The sequence below is a fragment of the Ornithodoros turicata genome, chromosome 3 (genome assembly GCF_037126465.1).
Source record: "Ornithodoros turicata isolate Travis chromosome 3, ASM3712646v1, whole genome shotgun sequence".
Classification (NCBI taxonomy): domain Eukaryota; kingdom Metazoa; phylum Arthropoda; class Arachnida; order Ixodida; family Argasidae; genus Ornithodoros; species Ornithodoros turicata.
Window position 1 is genome coordinate 39,450,203 of NC_088203.1, and position 5,880 is coordinate 39,456,082.

The window sequence follows — 5,880 nt, forward strand, 5'->3', positions numbered from 1 at the left end:
AGCCGACGGGTTGACTTCGCATCTCCTTCACGTGAACCTTCACATGAGAGTCGTTCATAACCGCCAAGAAATCGAAGGCGCGATAAATGCTGCCATCGCAGAGTCCTCGCAACGCGTTGAAAACTATGCGAGAGAAGGGTCTGGTTTCACCTCGAACGACGTCCAATGTGTCGACTTAAAACTAACGCGCTTAAAACCGAAGCGGATAGGATGCACGATCGAGCTTCCCGAGCTGCTAAAGAGAAAAACAAAGACTCTCACAAACGTCAAACTTCCACCGAATCACGAAAACGAGTGCTTCAAGTATAGCGTGCTGGCACTCTTACATCCTTTGAGGAGCAAACCAAACCTGCATGTAAGATACCACAAGTACATGAATCCTTCCCATCCGGAGACGCGCGTAACGTACTGGCCGCCCTGCTTCCCAGTCACTTACGAAGACATTACCCTGTGGGAGAGAAAAAACAAAATCTCCGTCTACATCTACGTGTTCGACGAGCAGACGAGTTCGATATCTACCGGACGGGTTCCCTGCACGCTCGATAAGGATAAAGTCCACCTGCTCGAGGTTAGGGAGCATTTCTATGGGATCCAAAAATTTAGCACTTTCATGGGACGAAGTGACTACTTTTATTGCGAGAAATGCACGTCCAGTTACGGAACGAGAGAGGCATTGCAGCAACACGAACGTCTGTGTGGAGACGTAAACGAAGTGATTCTCGAAATGCCAAAAGCGGGGGAGTGTGTCTCCTTCAACAAGATACAGTACATGCATCCCTACCCCTATTTCGCGGTGTTGGACACGGAGAGCGTTTTGGAAAAAAACGCGCTCGTGAAGGACGCCTCGAGTGTGCACAGGATGAGCTCGTACAGCATTGTGCTAGTGAGAAGTTGTGATGGGAAAATAATGGACGTAGATGGCTATTTGGGACCCAACGCGGCAGAGAAATGCTTGCTCTCGCTCAAGCGATTTAGTGATCAAATCGATAGGTTGAACAGTTGTCCCGCGCCGTTGGTCATGAGTATGGAAGACCACTTTCGGCACGCGAGCGCTACACACTGCGAATTTTGTGGAATCGAATTTAATCGACATACGCGGAAGGTATCACATCACGACCACACCCGCTTCGTAGAGTCCGGTTCTTCGAATTTTGTCGCGACGCTGTGTGATACGTGTAACCTTACGTGTCGTAATACCAAAGAACTCGTCGTGTGCGTGCACAACCTGCAGTACGATTTGAGCTCCCTTCTCCGCCACATGCACGTTCTAAATCTGGGCGAGCCGTGGATCTTAGCTTCGAGCTCGGAAAAGATAAGAGGGTTCAACATTGGCGATCTCCATTTCCGCGATACCACGCAGTTTTTCAACCTCTCCTTGTCGAACCTGGTGGAAACCCTGCTCGCCAGCGGTGGTGAAAGCGCGTTTCATTGTACCCGTCAAATGTTTGGTGACCGTTTCCGACGCCTCGTCAGGAAGGGCATTTACCCGTACACCTTCGTCGACAGTTTCGAAGCGTACAATTTGCCCGCACTACCGCCAAAGGAAGCTTTCAAAAGCGACCTGAACGACCAAGAGATCACGGACGAGGACTATCAGTACGCCCTCGAGATTTTCGAATTGTTCGAATGTAAGAACCTCGGCGGTTACACGCGTCTCTACGTCACGCTCGACGCCTGTCAGCTCTGCGACGTCGTACTGTATTTCAGGAAGATTGCGCTAGAGACGGATGGGTTAGATATCCTACGCACAGTGTCCCTCGCCAGTTACGCGTGGAGCAGCGCTCTGAAGCTCACCAAAGTCAAACTCGAGCTCATGAGCGATCGCGAGATGTACGAAACGATCGAGAAGGGAATCAGGGGAGGCATTTGTAACAGCTTCCACAGATACTGTCGGGCTAATCACGAGGGGTGCGACGATTACGATCCCCAGCAAGAAAAGACTTTTATCCAGTACCTCGACGTGAACAGTTTGTACCCGTACGCGATGACTTTCCATCTCCCGACAGGTGGTTTTGAGTGGGTCGATCCTTCGAGGTGGAGCGAGATCGATTTTCTCAACATTCCTCACGATTCGGAAGTGGGTTACGTGTACGTGGTAGACTTGTCATATCCCGAAGAACTGCACGCGCTCACTAGGGATTTTCCCCTGGCACCCGAACACAGGTGCGTGGACGAGAACGAACTCTCCCCCTACCAATGCCACCTGAAAGATGCGTTGGCGCTGAACGCCCCTTCCACAACGAAACTCTTGCTGACGTGCTACGACAAAGAACGCTACGTCGTTCATTATGCACTGCTCGCTCTGTACGTGAGGTTGGGCATGAAAATAAAACGTGTTCACAGCATCCTCTCGTTCCGCCAAGACAACTTTTTGCGAACCTTCGTGCAGAGAAACGTCGCGTTGAGGAATGCCGCGAGCACGAAATTCGAGCGACTTCTGTACAAAACCATGTCGAACAGCACGTTCGGTAAGTCGATACAAAATGTGAGACGGATGAAAAAGTATGCCCTAGCCTACGACAAAGAAAGCGCGCTCCGAAAAGCTAGCTCCGTCGACAGTCAGCATTTTCACATTCTGAGTGATAAGTGCATCTTGTACGAGATGAAACAACGCCGCATCAAATGCACGCACCCCCTTTACGTGGGCTTTGCCATTCTTGAAATATCCAAAGTCCGAATGTACAGCTTCATCTACGAGTCGCTCTTTTCTCGCTTGACATGTCCAGTGCAATTGATCTATAGCGACACGGACAGCGTAATTTTTTCTCTCACGTGTGAAAGCCTGGAAGAGCAGCTGATGAAGATTGAGAGTGAGTTAGATCTGTCTTCCTATCCGCCGGACCACCCACTTTTCAACGACGAGCACGCGAATCAGATGGGGTACTTCAAAGACGAGACGGGGGGTGGAGTTATTCAGGAAGTCGTAGCCATCCGAGCGAAAATGTACAGCATTCTCTTGGCTGGGACACACAAACAGATCGCGAGAGCCAAAGGAGTTAAGAAAGACGTGGTGAGGAAACATTTATTGCACGAAGTGTACCGAGATTCTCTGTTCAATGAAAAGGCGGTCTCTCAGAAGCAGTGCACCATCCAGAGTATAAAGCAAACGATGTACACCATTTCGAGACTCAAGAAGAGCTTGGTCCCCTACGACGACAAACGCTATCTCGTGGATGCCGTACACTCCTTCCCTTATGGGAGCTGCGAATACGGTAAGCTTTCCTAGTGTTTTGACGCGTATAGGATTACGATAGTACTCCCTCTTTGTGCAGCACCGGAAAACCCGGAAGAGAGCCCGAGACCGTCGACGTCAGGCATCGAGTAACCGCGGAACAAAGAGCTGCACGCGCATGTAATCGAGAATAAAAGTTCTAGTCGAGACATCCCTCTCTCTCTCTCTCTCTCTCGCAGACAGGAGCAGCACGGGACATCGTGGCAGTGTGGTAGCGGAATGGGTGTACGAAAAGAATGACCATTCCGTCATCGTGCTGACGCAGTGACCCGCGCAATGACGACGCTGCGATGAAGATACCCCATATCCTTTCTCTTGAGGCAAGTCAGGGAGGGTGCAGGCATCTATCGACCAAGTCCTTTGTATGTATTCAATAAAGATGTTTCAGTGAAAGAACACGCAGAGTCTCGTCAAAGTTATTCGGTCTGTTTAATGCGTTGCATGTCAATAACCAATCGGTATTTCAATAAATCAGTGACAAAGTTGACGATGTAGACTGCTTGCAAATGTCGCTGCTTCCGCAGGGCGTGCTTAATATGAGCGATGGCACGAGCGAGAAGGTCCACGATGTCTGCAGCGATGTAGTTGAATTCTGCGTTGGCCAAGCTCACAAATTCGCTCATCAGTCCCAGGGGTCCGTCAGGAACCGTTATGCAGACGTTCTTGTAACGGGCGTAAATTCGACACACCATCTCCTGCAGCGGCCCCGGCGAGATCTCTCCTATATTGCCAAAGCCTACCATGTCTATCACGTAGCGAAAAGCAGTGATGACGAGCTCGTTGCGGGGACTTTCGCCGTTGAAACATTCCTTCTCCACTTCTTCCCAAGAAGCGTGGGTACGGGAACAATTTTGTAAAGAGTGGTAGCTGAACATCTTCACGTAGTGATGACGCGAGCGCGGTGCGCGCTGCCTTTATAGAGATAAACGCGCGCGCGCGCAAAGAACGGAGAATGAAAGCGAAACTGAAAAGCCACCCGTCGCCGCTAGGAGCGCGCGCGCGCGCAGCAGAGAGCCGAAACCGAAAACACCCGCGGCCGGCGCAGAGGGAGCTAGCAGCGCGCGCGCGCGCATGCGCGGACGGGTGGAGCAGAGGGCGCGCGCGCATCCATAGCGGCCGCTGCGCGTCGCCTCTCTCAGTTTCTCTCGGACCGTCGCGGAAGACGGACGTGCGCTCCGCGCGCTCGCTCAGTTGCTGGCTGGATCTCGTAGAGAGCAGACGTATGTTCTCCGCGCTCGCTCAGTTTCTGCCTGGAAGTTGCCGCGGGGGAAAAGGTGAGTGATTTGACGCGCTCCTTTTCTCGTATGTTTGCCGTGTTTAGCGGTGACCGCGCTCGTGTTAAGCCTTTTCTCGCATGTTTAGACTTGTTTTGCGGTGTCCAAGCCTGTTGACGCATGTTTAGCGATGTGTGGTTCCCGCCTTGTGTTAGCTGCGTAGTGTTGAGGTTAGGCCTAAGCGATCGTCCCCGTAAGCCTCTTTCCTCGTATGTTTGCCGTGTTTAGCGGTGACCGCGCTCGTGTTAAGCCTTTTCTCGCATGTTTAGCGATGTGTGGTTCCCGCCTTGTGTTAGCTGCGTAGTGTTGGGGTTAGGCCTAAGCGATCGCCCCCCCGTAAGCCTCTTTCCTCGTATGTTTGCCGTGTTTAGCGGTGACTGCGCTCGTGTTAAGCCTTTTCTCGCATGTTTAGCGATATGTGGTTCCCGCCTTGTGTTAGCTGCGTAGTGTTGGGGTTAGGCCTAAGCGATCGTCCCCCCGTAAGCCTTTTTCCCGCGATGTGTACTGTTTTCTGTTTAGCAGTAGCGGTTAGACCTTTTCTCTCGCATGCCTAGACTTGCTTAGCAGTGCTGTCATTTTTACCCGCCGCTAGTATCTTGTTCTGTCTTTGTCGTCTAGAGCTATGATGGTGGCGCCATCTGGTGTGATGCCTTGCAACTAAGTGGCCACCTGTCGTCGATCTCTGCAACTGCTGGGTGCAAACTACCAACATGGCGGACGCTGGTCACTCGGGTGTTGCGGAGCGGCTTCTTCGCCGCGGCATCGTTGATTTTCGAATAAATTGTTTCTCTCCACTCTATTTCTATCTTTTTATTTTATTTTCTGCCTATTTTTTTATTTTTTATGACCACGATTATCCGGAAACGCACATCTTGGTCTGGACGCAAGATAGACGTTCCCCAATTAGTGTGATGGCTCCCTGGAGGGTGCTGATTAATGTGGGGGGTCCCAATTAGCTCTAATTGCTAATTAATGGCGTCCAGGCCAGATGTGCGTTTCCGGATAAACGTGGTCAGTACTTACTACTAACTTGTAGTCCGCGATTGTAATTTGAATTAATTAAAATCAATTTACTAACTTTTTAATTATGGCTTTCCTGGAAAGACTGAAATAGCAGCATTGCTGGTAACCCTCTTTTATTTTACAAATCTCAGAGCGGTCACATGCCCCTAATTTAACTCCCAAATTAACAAAAAGCATAGGAGAAGTGGCTGTGAAAAAACGTGATGTTATATAGACCCTCTACGTCACACACCAACTGGGGCACGTGCACAGAGGTGCTTCAATATCTGCTGTTGGTGTCAGTGGCGGCAATAAGAGGTCTGTTTGTCCAGCAGCATACAGAACGGGCAGACTGTACGGGCGTGCTAGTAG

General features: G+C 50.7%; 1 long non-coding RNA gene across 1 annotated transcript; it reads left to right on the forward strand.

Annotated features, from left to right (window-relative positions):
• The first annotated feature begins 4,393 nt into the window (after positions 1–4,393).
• Positions 4,394–5,311, forward strand: LOC135386888 (uncharacterized). The gene is made up of 2 exons (XR_010420691.1): positions 4,394–4,506; positions 5,125–5,311. It is a non-coding gene; the product is annotated as an uncharacterized LOC135386888 (long non-coding RNA).
• The last annotated feature ends 569 nt before the right edge of the window (positions 5,312–5,880 follow it).